Here is a 15965-nt window from a genome sequence, read left to right as displayed (position 1 = left end):
CGAGGACTCGAGGTCCTGTAATCGCAGGAGATCGCTAGCTCACGCAAACCACAACGGTGAGAGCATGGCAAAGGCCGGCTCAGGGCGGGCTGACAAGTTGGAATTGTAAGGGCTCTATTGACGTCAGGGACCATGCACTGTGAGCTTTCTGAGAAATTTCAAATGATTCACAACGAAAAGAGTAAATAACCATTTGCGCAAAGTCGTAGATCGAAATTTCTCCAGAGCTCATTATATCTCAGACTCGGAGCAAAGGTTTGATTTCGATCGAATACTGACGTTTTCCGAAGAACTTCGCTAATCAATGGTGTTGAAATTGAAGATAGCTTTTAGCCACATGGCATCCCTATCAAAGAAGGATGAAGTCGATGTGACGCCTTCGCCTGCAAGGCATGAAATGGAGCCATGATCGCGAACGAGAGAGAGTTTGGTGGCCGATTCTTGCTTCCTCACGCCGCGATCTCCGCCCAAGAGGAGGAGACCCGCTGGAGCTAGTCCCCGCTTGCCATGGCAAGGGCGGAGGAAGTGGAGGTGGGGAAAGCAAGAAAGAGCGTAGGAACACGAGGATGCAGGAGAAAGAGACATGAATGTCACGTCATTTATCATTATTCATTTTTACCCATCGGTTTTGTGTGAGTCATCGGGCTCTAAAAATAGTCGAGGCGAGAGGTTTTGAAAACCCTATATATAAACATGTCCTATATCATGTTTATTATATACATAATGATTCAATTTAAAATTACTACGTCCAAACTAAAACATAAACACGTCCAAAAGCTACAAACTTTATAGAAAACAAAAGAGCTATATACAAAATACTCCTTCCTGTTACTTTTTCACTTGACTCAAAATCTTTACGACTTTACACCATTAAGAAAATTGGTTGAAGTTACTTTTCGACTACTTACATTTTGCCATATTCATTATTGTCCAGAAACTACACCCATTTCAAACTTCACTATATGATTTAACGCTTAATCGATTGTGATTTAGTCAGAAAATCAGTACAAGTACATTAAATTAAGTCGGTAAATTTGGATTGTTGATGTTACATAAAATTTCCGGTGCTTACAGAAGTTAAAAAGAAAGCGGATGAAATAACTCTCCCACATTGGAAAACTGCAGGAAACGACAACAATCATGTCACCCACCTCAATCTCCAGCGTGCATCCCCATTGGCACGTTTCCGACACATCTCGTCTACGTAACGATAACCAACGATGAGAATCCGCCACTTTCAACGTCCGCTTTGTTACCCGGAGCCAACCGCATGAGTAAAGCACTCCACAATCAATCAATAAAATGACAAACAACCCAATCAGCACCCACAACAACCAATCAAACATCATCAAGGCTGCGATCGATAACCTATAACAACCAGTAAAACTACCTCCCCAAAACTCGCAGCGGACAAATCGCTATTCGAGCTTTTAGCATCCGCGGTTTTCTCCACCCACCCAAATCAACCATCGAACCACATGACAAAATATCACCAACAACCTTCTCCTTAACCACCGCGCAAGATGCGTCATTATTTTCTAATTTCGCTTTCAACACATCTTCTCGTCGAGACTGGTATGATCTTTGACTTACGGAATAAATTCCTATTGTGTAGACATACTTGCATAAAATGGCTAAAGTCCTCACTTACCCTTCTTCACTAACAATGTCTTTCTACGGTACTTCTTAGTAAAGCTGACTCACTTCTCTAGTTTGTCCAAGGGAATTGACCTTCTACCCACATAATTTGCCCATAAAACTCTAACTCAAATGTTTCTAGAAAACCCACATTTAAAAAACAAATGTCCAATGTCCTCTCTAGCAGAATTACAAAGCAAACATTCATCAGTTCTAAAAATTCCCTAATCATGCAATTTAGCTCTTGTAAGCGGTCTAATCCGCATATTCACCATGGAAAAATAAATACATGTTTTGGCACATTACTTAAAGATCAAACTAATTTTACCCAATTAGCCTCCAGCTGAGGCTTTAGTAACCAATGCATAGCACTCCCAACACTGCATTTCCCTTTTTATCAAGCATCAATTTAAAATTACTTGCTTAAATAACTTGAGTTTATATACATCACTTAAACCAATCCTCTTTAGTTTACTTGATGGATGATTTTGTATGATAATATTAAAACACAAAGGAAAGCATTATAATATAGATATATTTTTCACTCCCCCTTTCATTTTTCTTAAAAATTATTTAATTCAGATAAAAATAATACTATAAAATAATTTCTAATGTTTATTAATTTATGTACTTGATTTTAATAAAAATTAATGGGATTATTATTATTAAGGGAAAAATTCACTCACCATTCATCGTAATTTTCAAAGCTTCCCAAAAACCCACTCCCTACTTTTTACACACCTCGAACAACCCTTCCGTTTAGTGTTTTTAACTTCCTTTTACCCCTTCACCGTTCATTTCAAATGGGTCCATGTTGTGAAATCCCATTTTTGCCCTTGGAAAATGGTGGGAAAAGCGTAGAAATCACATCATGTGCCCAACCTTTTTCAAGGGCTTTTCTGCTTGGTTTTTGATAGACAATGCCTAGAAGTTGCATTACATCTTGTTCTTCTCCTCATTTCTCCTCATTTGGTTTGTTCGACTTCGTTTCCGTGTTTTCATGATACTGGTGAGAATCTCTTCGTTGCTATCATTTTGACCATCTAGGGTGTTTATTATGGAGGGTTTTTGTGGTAATGATAGATGTAACTGCTTTTAGGAAACCAGATCTGGGTGAAGTTTATCATACCCCGAAATATATAAATCGGTTTCTCCAATGGAAAATGAAGTTGATTTCCATCGGATTGGTCAAGTGCACTCCATCTTCAAATGAGCTGTAGTCGATTTTGTAGTCGAGACAGACGATGTGCCATTGTCGAATCCTAACTGAAAAGCGAGTTCATTTACATTGTGAAAAGTTCTTCTGTTTATGGTAGTTCTTCTCGCTTTATAGTTATCTAGTTGTATATTTTTAAATACTTTCGTTTTAACTCTTTGCTATTCTCTGTTTAAATATATTACATATTTGTTTAATAATTATCGTCTTCGCTTTAAATTTATCTTTCACTGTTTAACTATTTCATATTAACGTAGTAAATTCTCAAAGTCTCGCAGAAAGTATTGATCTTTTTCGTTTGAGCTGAAGTGTTGGTACGGTGGCGGTGGCGTGTGGTAGGTGAAAAGGTTATGGTATCCGTGCGTATAAGAATTAATGACGGGCATTAATTTCTTGTACGCATATAAATATCCAAACACCCGTTCATTGTGATCGGTCAATCTCGATCCATCGTGTGTTTCCACTTTTTCTCGGATATGAGCGTCAACTCCGCTTGTGGACTTCACACCATAAATGACAAGGAAGAACCCTTCCCATGGACAACCACTCCACTCGTCAGTCGTCATAGTCGCTCCTCCTCCTCTCATCTCGCTTATTGTGTATGATATTCACCGGAGTCGACATGAAAATTTGAAAGATCATCTCTATCTTAAAGGATGTCTCGTGATCCTCCTCATCTTGAGAATCAATCAGCAGTAATCACGCAACATGTTAAACTATCTTTTCTTACCCAAGTCGAAAATTCCCGCATAATTGCCTAAATGCGGAGGATTCTCCATCTGTGGATGACGAGCGCGAAGCAATTAGCGGATGCATTTGAACAGGCAGAAAGTTTTTACTTATAGCTTGATTGCGGAGGATTCTCTAGAGGAGGAAGATCATGAAACATCCTTTAAGCGGAGTCGATATTTATCACTTGAGAATTGTTCTTACCCTTTAAGAATTTTTCGTCAGTGTACAAATATTACTTTCTGTGTTTAACTCTCAGGATCTTCGCTTAAGTCAGACCATGACACATTGATTAATAGAGCGTTTTTATGAATGTGTTTGCTTAACCTTTTTAACGTGTTGCGTTCTCGTTGTGCGTGATTCAAGTTGATGCGCATGTTATGCAGCCGTAGTGAGCATTCGAATGTACGGATACTTGGTGAGTCGAAACCGAAATCTTAATAGACGAACGAGGGTCGACTCGCGAGTGTCTGAGGTTCGAGAAGACGTTGTAAATGTTGTAAATGTTGTAAATGTTTTATTTTAAATGAAATAAGCTTATTTGAGTGTGAACTTCTGATATTTAATCAGATTCTCCATATAAACGTCTCAAAATATTTTTAAACAAACAAACTTATTTGAGTGTCAACTTGTGATAACTTGTGAAATTTAAACACAGACGTAGTAAAAACAATTTGAAAAACAAAAACGGCATTGCAAACAAAACAAATGTTAAACAATAATTGATTTACTCTTTAAACAGTTAGACATAGCGGTGTTTAAGCGAAATACATAAAGATATTTAAGCAGATGACCGCGGGAGATTTACCGGGATGTTTAAACAAAACAAAATGTTAAACAATAATTGATTTACTCTTTCAACTTGCGATGTCGGTGAGCGATCAATTTAAACAATAACATATATTTTTAAAACAATTAAATCACTATATTTAAAGCGGTTTACATGTTATTTAAATGATATAGAATTTATTTAAACAATTAACCGTTAGTTTTAAACACTATATGTATCGGTTTAAACATAAAAAAAGCTAGACGTTTAAACAAAGACTCATGATAAGGTGAGAACTTTCCTTCGACGCGATGATATATAGCTTCCTCATGACGGTGACATATATTTCCTTTTTTGCATTTGGGATGGAGGAAAAAATACCGCCCAATCACATCACGTCTAGTCTAACCTTTATGCATACAACATGTACTTTTTGTTTTGCCTTCGGATTCCTGTTTGTTCTTTACATCATCTTCTTCTTCTTCTTCTTCTTTTTGTTCTTCTTTTCATTTGGTTTGTACAATTTGGTATTCGGCTGATATATTATGGAGAGTTTTTGTGGTATTGTTAGATACAATGGGGAGGGAAGAGTGCTAATGTTCATCGCTCGGACTTCTTGGGAGTTGGTGTTAGCTGAGATATGTGAGCGATGGGGTCTCGAAAGTTTCCCTTGTCGGGAGTGAAGTTTATCACACCCGATGGATATAAAAGCGGTTTGTCGATAGAAAAGCGATGTTGATTTCCGGTGGATGTGTCGCGTGCCTTCATCTTCAAATGCTGTCTGTAGTTGATTTTTGTTGTCGAGGGCGAGCACGATGTGCCGTTGTCGAATCCTAATAAAGCGAGTTTTTCTCGTTGTAAGTTCCTTCTCTTTTATTTGATCGATTGTATAGGTTCAGTTATTGTTTAAGTATGTCAGTCACTGGTTAAAATCTTGTACTATTCGTTTAAGTTCATTGTTCACTGTTTAACTATTTAATTTAACGTTTACATGTTTACTTTATCACTTAAACAGTATATTCTCTGCTTAAAATATTGATCTTTTCATTTAAGCGAAGTGTTGGGAATTCGGATTCTGCGGCTCCCGTTCACCCCATGATGACCACGGCGGTGTGGATGCCTTCCTTCCTCGTCGGGATCATTCGAAATCTTTGTTGTTGGATATCGGACAACGTTTTTGGCGGTGTTGAACATTTCAGGGACGTACTTCGAAATTTTGCAATTAAACGAAATTTTAACTTCAAATTCATAAAGAACGAAAAACAACTGGGTGCGTGGAATGCGGCTGCCAGTGGTTGTCATTGGCGCCTTCATACATCAAAAAGAGTATAATAAAAAAATACTTTCAAAAATCAAGACAATGAACCCGTCCACACACTTGCGTTGGTGGAATAGGTTCGGCGTCACATCCCGAAAAGCGTCCATGGGTAGCGCCGCGAGTGATTCGAGAAGCTCAAGGGACCGGCCCTTGTCTAAGGCCATCGACATTCGGAAAGGACATGTTGCGCGAACATGGTGTCCACATACCATACAAGCGGGCTTGGTTGGGAAAAGAGCATGCTCGGGTGGTCCTCGACGGCAGTGACATCTCCAGCTAGAATTTGTTGCCGTAGCTTCTCATCGAAAAGTAATTGCTCGATAAAACTCATGACATGGACGGCGCAATTGACGCTTCCTTGTTTTTGGCGTGGGGTTTCCATGTAGGTGAGCGAGTGGGTACTGTTTGTGGCCGACACTGGCCAACTCCATATCGACACGATTGTCGAATAGATTCACTGTCAAGATATGCAAGTTGAGATTGGAATACCGATTAAATACCAAAACACTATTAATCGGACATAATTAAAGAACTTACCATGTCCAACGCGTCTTTATCGTACCCCACGCATGAAGAACAATGCCTGTATTCTTGTTTATTATTGTCGAGGGCGGCGACATGGAAGTGGTCATTCGTGATTATCGGGAGGATGACAATTTGAACTTTCATGCAAGATTCTTGACGACATCTCCGATCATAACCATAGTGGTTTCAGTAATGCGTCGTCTCGCTTTTGACATAAACAGTATGAAGCGATCTTGTGATGGAGGGGCCGCTTCTTGTAAGGATATGGCACTTTGCTCAGTGACTTTTGTATTATGCAAGACAGCGTGTTTAATTTGTCCGTGTGGTCTTGTGACATCATTCTTCCACACCAGCGAGTCTTTGAGGTTAAAGCGATAATGGATATAATTAGACCATATTGTAAATATTTAAATGATATTATCAATTTTCAAATGATATTATAAATAATTAAACGTTAAATAGATAAATTAAATGATAATATATAAACATTTAAACACTATCATAAAAACTTTAAACTTACATCGTCCATAGGGGCGGTTGAGGGAAAGATCTTACATCAACTCCTGCTCGTATTTGTTAAGACGCGATTGGCCAACCCATTTTTTCTTCTTCGGAACAAAGACTTTCCGAGCCGTCTCGTCCCATTGTTGATTGGCCTTGATCATCACTCTCGTTGCTCGGTCGGGGTCTTTATGGGGCACTATCATTGAGCCTTGAGCGAGTGTTCGACACCAGCGAGCATCTTCCTTCGATGCGGGGATGGCGGCGAAAGCATCAACCGTGAACACATCCTTACATGGTTGTTGTTGTTGTGGGATTGTGTACAACGCCGATCTGAGGGACAGCGGCGGCGAGCATCAACCGCCCAGAACACTTCCTTACATGGTTGTTGTTCTTTGTGGGATTGTGTTTTGGCTCGATCGCTGGGAGACGACGGCGACGATCAACGCGATGACACTTTCCCTACATGGTTGTTGTTCTTTGTGGGATTGTGTTTGAGCTCGATCGCGGGGACGGCGAGCAACATCAGCTCCGACATTACCCATACATGCTTCTTGTTGTTGTGGGATTGTGTCTCGCTCGATGCTGTATCGCACGCCGGCGACAGCAGTTCAGCGATCTTCTCAACCGTGGCCACGGCAACAGCATCAATGGGAGTCACACCCTTAGCTTGTTCTTGTTCTTGTTCTTCAGGGATTGTGTCCATCTTTGATGCCAGCTCTCGGTAGCCGGTTCCACCCGGTCGGGGATTTCGTTAACAAGAGAGTAAGCGATCTTCTCAATCGCGTCAACGACCACATCATCTACGATGTCCTCCACCGTCATGACCATGTCATCAACGGCGATAGACTCAGTAACAGCATCAACCGTCGATGGTGTTGCTATTGTTTCATCGTCAGCCGGCGGTGGAGACAGAGGCAGTATTGTTCTCTTCTTTTTTGCAAGTCTCTTCGAATGTGGCCGTCTTGGAATGGCTACCCCGATGATGTCGTCATCGTCAAATTCCAATGCCTCGTTCGTCCAGGGTGCTTCATTTCTTTGGAGGAACGGTGCAGTCGATTGTGAACGTCCCTCCAGTGCCTCAACACGAGCGACAAGCGAGAAACTTCGGTTATCAATATCGCTGGCACTCTGCATAAGAGTTGTGGTGACATCTTCGCCTAATGTCGACTGCGTGGGGTCCACTTGGTCGGAGGGTCGCCATGGTCGGGGGCTGCCACGATCGGGAGGCTATCGTTGTCGTGGTAGGGGGTTGTTGCGATCGCGGGGGTAGGGGAGGGCTTCTCCGTGCGTCGAGGAATGCGTGCGTGGTGGGGTGGAAGTAGGAGGCAGTCGGCGGCAGCGCAGCGATAGAGTGCCCTCTCATCTCGCCTTGAGCAAGTGGTTCGGGAGCGATAGCATACGTCCGTCGGTTGGCCCCAATAAATATTTCTTCTTCAGCATTCGCCGGAACTAGCTCAGAAAACTAACATATGTAAACCAAACAATTTAAACGAAATCATTCATTTTAAACTATAAAAACTATATTTAAACAAAGTTTTTATATATTTACATTATAGAATATATTTAAACGGAGAACAAAATATTTAAACCTTTATGAATAAATTTTAAACTGTAAATAATAAAGTTAAAGCGCTAAATAATATGTTTAAACATTAAAGACTTATGTTAAACATTGTCCATGATTTATTACCTCTTTCCCATCGAGCGATGACAAGCTGGTTTCACTGGTAAAGCTGCTTCCCAGTAAGCACTTTCACCGTAGCCAAAGCATCCTTGGGATCTTGCCAAAAACCGACTTTTCTTCCCGTTCCGATCGACTCAGTAAAACCGGGGCGTTAAGCGCGGTCAAAGCAACCCTTAATGTACCCTGTGTTGAGTCTTCTTCCGGCAGCATCTATCTTACACTCGGGCGGTACTTGCTGGAATATCCTCCATAAGCCACTTGTGCGTCGCCCTGCGCCTATGCGTATCGCCCTAATCGTACGGTATATCATCGACATAATCAATGATCCGGTTCGAACCGAGCATGATGTATTTGGGAAGAGGGCCTGCACCCACGAGGTACACCATCGAGTATGACAAAAATTATCTTCTTCTCCCTCACGTCGAACAAGTTGCACAAGAGTGTTCTTGATGGAGTCTCGTGTCTCTCATAGGGTTTTTGATAAATACTCCCTTCGAGCGGCGGGTTTTCTTCTTCGAAACACGCATTGCGCATCGCCATCGCAACGTAGACCAAGAACGAGGGGCCACATCTTGAGGCTCGAAAACTCGGCGAGCTTTCCTCGATCCCGAATTTATTGGTGCGACCATCGCATCTTCTGCAATAGAAAATCAAGAAGGGATCCTCTCTTGGTATATAGCTCCCATCTCGATGAATCTCATGAACGGTGTCCTTCGGATGATCTCCCACGGTCGAGGGGGTCATGTTATCTTTTCAATTCAGTTTAAGGTCTCCACTACTGGGGTGTCGAAAATAGCATCACCCATTAACTAGGGTTGACCGACCATAATCACAAGCCTCCGACTAATAACAACACATTCAACATGCAGGTATTCACAAATGTTTAGCGGAAATATAAGGTTTTTAAAGCGGTAACCTTGAGTTCTTAAGCAGAGATATAATTGTTAAAGCAGGCCTAGTTTATTAAAGCGAGACAACAATACTTAAACGAGAGACAACAAAAATTTAAATTGTAACATCTCATTTCTTAAATGTAAACCCGTTTGTAAAAGCTAGACCATACTCGAATGAAAGGGGAAATGTACATTATAAATATTATACTAAAATCATAACAATCGAAAAAAACTATTTCGATAGTGTATCAAACGAAAAATGCAAAACAAAAAACAAAACCCCTAGCCGAGAAATCCCTGAGACTAACAAAAACGCTGAGAAATCCCCACTGCGACTTCGATATCTTCCAACAAAAAGCAGGAGCACAAAACAAAACCGAAAAATCTTTCTTTGTTATAGAATAGTTAACATAAAACCATACTCAATACCTTAGATCTGGCAAACCGATGAAATGCTAAACTACTTAGCTGGACTTCTCCTTCGAGATACTCGTGGAAAGGGGAAAAAGTCGTAATTACGGAGACAACCGGAGACGGCTGGAAATGGAAAAGGCGAAGACGCGAGTTGAGAAAAACAAAGCAACGTGGCTCCATAGAATTCGTCTCTTGGGGTTACTTTTTACTGAAAGCCCCCAACTTCCTCTCAAACCTGAAATGGGTCGCGACCACGACTCCCCATGCAAGGGCATTTTTCGTCTCATAAAAATTTGAAAAATCACTCCGCTGACATCCGTTACATACTTTGGGGGTTTGAAAAACATAGAGTTTAAAAGGAAGGGGTTTTTAGGGATTGCAAAACTAACGTGGTGTTTTTGGCAATATTGCAAACTTAGAGGATTTTTTTGGTAATTTCCACTTATTATTATTATTATTATTATTATTATTATTATCATCATCTAATTGAAAACAGACATCAAATTGTTTCAGAAGGTCGTTAGTCAAAAAAAAAAACAAATATCTAGACGATGCTTGATAGGAAACAGGGAGAATCCGCTAGTATCCATATGTTTTGTCTTATATTTGATAAAACAATATATAAAGCATCAACATTAATTTAATCTCCATTTAAAGTATATATTTTCTAGAAAGTAAAAACCTTGGTCAAAGCAACCGAACGAGAAGGAGACAAGAAAGTTACCTTATAAGTTATAACTAAAGAAAAATAATTATTTAATAGATCACACAAAAAAGGAAAAAAAAAACACGCACACACTAATGGGGATGACATGGCATCAAACAATGAATGCTAATAATTCACTGTTTATTATTATTAATTTTTTTATCTTCATTAATGCACCTCTGGTTTGCAATAATCGTGGATTTTGACTAAGTTCTTAAAAACTCTAGTCTCACGGTAAAGAAATCCATAATTTATGATAAACTAATTTATTTATTTATTTATTTATAATAATAACAATAAACATTGTAAAAAAAATAGACAAATTTAGAGATATGCCAAATATAGCACTATAGAAGTGCATTTATTTATTTATTTATTATTTTGAAATTTTATTACTGTAATTTTATAAATAAAAACTAGAAATAAAAAATTTAAAAAATAGTAAATATATTGAATCAAACGTGAGTAACTTTCTTGGATATTTATTTATTTATTTATTTTATTTTTTTACAACATTTTATACTCAGGTTTACTGCTAATCTAAAAGGTGCTTATATGAATAAGTGGCCTGTTATGATGTATTTTTTAAAAGTTTGTTTGATATACAAAAATTTGAAGTGGGGTAAAATACAATTTTTTTTTGTTATCCATTTATTTTATAAATAAAATAAAAAATATGATATAAAAAATAATTATTTATAACTCAACTTCATAAGTTTCTTTTACCCAAAAATCATGGTACAATCATTATGTCAATTAGAAAATGATAAAAAATAAAATTATTTTTAGTTAAGATAAAATTTTTGTATTATCTATTGAATATCGAATATAAATCAAATAATCACTTATATTATAAGTCAACCTCTTGTGCTGTAATATAGTGCTTGTGCTATCCTTGTCTATGAATAAAACAATTAGTAACTATTTTATTTTTCACGTTATTTTTGGTCAATTTGTTTTTTCAATTTTCTTTTCTTCATTATTTTTTTAATATCCTTATCTGTTAGTGCAATCTTTTGTAACTGTTCTTTTTTAATATATTTTATAATTTATCTATTTATAAAAAATATACAAAATTAAAAAGTTTTAAAAATAAAAATCGCAAATGAATTAAAACACCTTATATATAATTTAATGATCACAACACTAAATTATAAAACAAAAACAGAAATAAATCATAAGTTAGTGATCCATATGATCTCTTCTTCAATTATTATTATTATTATTATTATTATTATTATTATTATTTTGCTTTTGGTGCAATCCCACTATTGCAAGTTTGCAACCTTTCCAAATAAATAATTCAATGAGTTTTAGTTTAGTGGGGGCTGAAGAAGCATTAATTCATCAAGGACCAAAAAGCATGGCATGCACCATCAACTCAACTGTGAAAGCATTAAAGTTTTCAATTATTTATATTTATATAATCAAATCATTGCAAAGTGTGGTCCAGAGCACAACTGCACAACTAAGTATTCCTCCCTCAGAAACAACCTGATTTTATTTAATGAGAACACATGTGGCAATATCCATTAGTATTCCTTTTATTTGTTGTGTGATATTATTATTATTATTATTATTATTATTATTATTATTATTATTATTTTTACTTATTCATTTTAACTAATTTAGATAAATTAAAAAAAATTAATTAAAGTTTGTTTGAAATCTAAAATTTATAAAAAATTATATTAATTTTTCAAAAAAAATTATTAAAATATGATTAAATTAAATGTGTAGTTCAATGTAATGTAAAGGATAATTTTTTTTAAAAAAATATTAATATTTAAAAACTTTATAAAATTTTTAAATAAACAAAGTATGAAAGTAAAAAAAAAAAAGACAAAAAAAACTTTTAAAATGTGACAAATATAAAAAACCGGGACAACTATTATTTTTAATAAATATGGATAAACTACATGTCAGGGATGTGTGTGGCCTTTTTAATCATAGCATGTAGACGTGGCCATTTTGAACCGAAACCGTGGAACCGAACCGGAACCGGAAAAACCGTAACCGTCCTAAAACCGGAACCGGAACCTTCATATAAGGTTCGCTTCGGTTTCAAAATTTAAAAACCGTGAACCCAGGCGGTTCAACCGGCGAGTTCCAACCGGCAGTTCCATATGCTGAGTTCCATATGCGGTTCAACCCTAGGCGCTTCCACATACTGTTCAACCAAAGGTTTAAAACAAAAGTTCATATTATATTATATAAATATAATATGAATAATGTCATACTATATAAATAACGTCATTTATGATTAGGTTTTTATTTTGTTAATATCATTAATTAGTAATTAATTAAGTAATTGCATGTTTAAAGATATTTTAAATAATTAATTAAAGATATTAACCAAATTGATTATTGATTAGGTCTGATTCTGAATACTTGATTAGCCGATTAGGTCTGATTTGTGACATTCGTCCAACTTATATGTGCATCGTGCTATGCGAAACTTTATACTCATGCAAGAGGATAAGTTATAATTAATTGATTATGCCACAAATTATTAGTTACAAATTAAATATGGATTTATCAAAAATAATTTAATTAACGAGAAAGTACTTAAATATTCAATTCTTTAGTAGATTTCCATATTATTTTTTTATAATTTAATATAAAAAACAAAAGACTAGACTTTTATATATCTTCCGCTTTTGAAAACTTACAAAAAATTAACGTAGTTCATATTAAATTATATTTATTTTATATAAAATGAAAAATATACTCGAGTAAAAATGCTCTCATGTGAAAAACATTTGAATCATTAAAAATATATAAATAAATAAAATAAAATAAACATGAATATATATGTGTATATATATATCAATTTGCCTGATTTTGTTGATCATTTATATATATATATAGATATTCCAATATATAGATAAAACTCCCAAGATTTTCAATTTGTAAACTATGCAACTTATATAAGTATACTAGAAATCAAAAAGAAAAAGAAAAAATAAAAATAAAAACAATTCCTAAAGAAAAACAAATAACATACATAAACATTAAAAATAATAACAACAAAAATAAATAAAACATTGAAACCTTGTGGTATACTAGTATACCTACTAACTTAACCTACTATCTTATATTAGTATTAAATTAATTCTTGTATTTTTTTGTGTTAATTAATTTGAATTCATCGAATTATTTAGTTTAAAAACCCGAACCGTATGTAACCGGCAAATCGTAACCGATTGAACCAAAACCGCTGAATCGAACCGAAAACCGAACCGGAACCGAACCGCCAAAACCTCGCTTTGAGGAGATCGGGTTCGGTTCAAGCTTTTCGAACTGGAACCGCGGTTCTCAACTGCGTGGCCATGTCTAATAGCATGGGGTTTGAACTTGCGGTTTATGTGTAATTTTAAATTTTAAATATATTAATAAAACCATTATTATATAAAATGGAAAAATTTTCCTTTTGATTTCTTTTTTTATATTATCTATGAATTTTTCGCACTTTAATTGGACAATGGAATGTACGTGCCAATATATATAAGAAGTGTGATGAAAGAAAACCATTCAAATATTTATTATGATTTAATAATAGTTAAAAAAAATAACAGAAAAGTACTTAAAAATCCCTGAAAAGTTTTCACTTTCACAATAAATCCCTCAAAGTTTGCACTTTATTTCAAGGTCCCTCTTTTATTAGGCTATTTTTTTTTAATCCATATTCCTCAAAGGTATTAAACATGGGGTTAAATGGGGCCAGAAATTACCTGATTACCTCTGGGTGGAGAAACACAAACCCAGATGCATGAAATGACATTATTATCCTCCAAACAATAAAATACCTTTTTTGCAAAAAAAAAAAAACGCCCTTAATTATTACTTTATTAATTCTCTTCATGAGTAGAATCCTTGCTTCCTGTGTAGAATCTTTTCTTCTTGTGTATATTCCCAGTGTCATGTGTAAAATTCTTGCTTCTTGTGTATAAAATGTAATTAATGTGTAGTGATTCATTTTTATGTGTATATAACTGTGTATGATATGTTGACGACATTTTATTTGTTGTGTGTTTACTTTGCAGTTCTTTAAACTTGTGCCAGCTAGCGACAAAAAGAATTGTTGATAAATCCATTGGCTTTCAAGAAGCGTGTTGTTGTCACGCGGTCTTTGATGTTTGCTATGTAAAAACTGCAATTCACTGCTGAGCAGGCATTATATATGATGGAGGATGTCATATACGGGACTGTCCCCAACAAAATTCTGGAAGCGATAACTGTCCGGTATTTTGCATGCGTTATATAGAGTAACTTCTGGAAGCGTTGGGCATACCTCATACATCCCATTCCTACGCCTTCGTTACGTCACATGAATACTCATTGATGGTATGCGAAGAAAAATTATTCCCATTGCAGATGAGAAGGATGTTTTGCTGGGGATATATGAGAACGCTGCGGTGAAGGAGGTCGCTCCACCTATATAGATGACTCCCTGAAAAAAGGGCTTTACTGGGTAAGGCGGTGCTAACAATGAGGAGACCGATGCTACAAAAGAAGATAACATCGTCGTCGAGGTGGGGTATAAGACAGATAACAAAATGGACTTAAACGCCGCACCTACATTTGACACTTAATGTATGGTCGTAGATAATAGTATAAGTACTTTTATTTTTTCCCCTGTTTATAAGACAACATTTGTATATGAATCCGACTGTTACACAAAAAAGTCATATAATGCACACTAACATGAAACTCTTAACAATAAAATAAAAATAATATGCATGAAACGTAGATAATGAAAAACTAGTATGCCCTACAAAGCCAATTTTAATTATTGTTTAATAATAAAATAGTTTTATTTCATTGCACGCATAATTATGGGTATTGTATTATTCATGCTTGATAATATATTATTGTGAGCTTGCATTATATAGATATCAAATTAATGATAGAGATAAAATATAATTATGTTATCTATGTTCCTTGCAACCCAAAAGTTCACAACCTATGAGATAAAATATAATTTTGTATTCATTATTGGTTGTCACATGTTGTACTACTATATGTGATAGAGTGGTATGTTTTAGCTACTAAAGTGGAAACTCTTAGTAACATTATGGATATTTGTAGTTGACAAATATTGAACTGGACCATATAGAACTTTTAGGCCAAATATTGTCATAGAACAAAAGAGTTATTCTGTTAAAGAAAGTTCTTATTACTTAAGGATGTTATTAAATCTTATGAATAAATTATATTACTTTGATAGTGTCAACCGGTGATGCTAATTGCAGGCTATATACGGACACGTTGGGTTATATAATAAATACATGAAGGTTTTTAGTCATCCAAGATGGGATCCATCACTCCTATTGTACGAGAGAATATTGTAGATTGTGTTTCTTATGTGTTGGATAAAAATCCGGCCAGTTAATTTTTTTTAAAAGTATTTTATTATATATAAAATATATATTATTATATATATTTTTTAAATTGTTTTATGTCCAATAGTGTAAATAAACACACATATAAGTGGAGATCGGCAGTGCCATTGGTGGTCTAATTATCCCACTTATATAGAATATTTATTGATTGAGGGACTAATATG

This window comes from Dioscorea cayenensis, chromosome 4 (genome assembly GCF_009730915.1).
Source record: "Dioscorea cayenensis subsp. rotundata cultivar TDr96_F1 chromosome 4, TDr96_F1_v2_PseudoChromosome.rev07_lg8_w22 25.fasta, whole genome shotgun sequence".
NCBI lineage: Eukaryota > Viridiplantae > Streptophyta > Magnoliopsida > Dioscoreales > Dioscoreaceae > Dioscorea > Dioscorea cayenensis.
Note: the sequence above shows the minus strand (reverse complement) of the source record.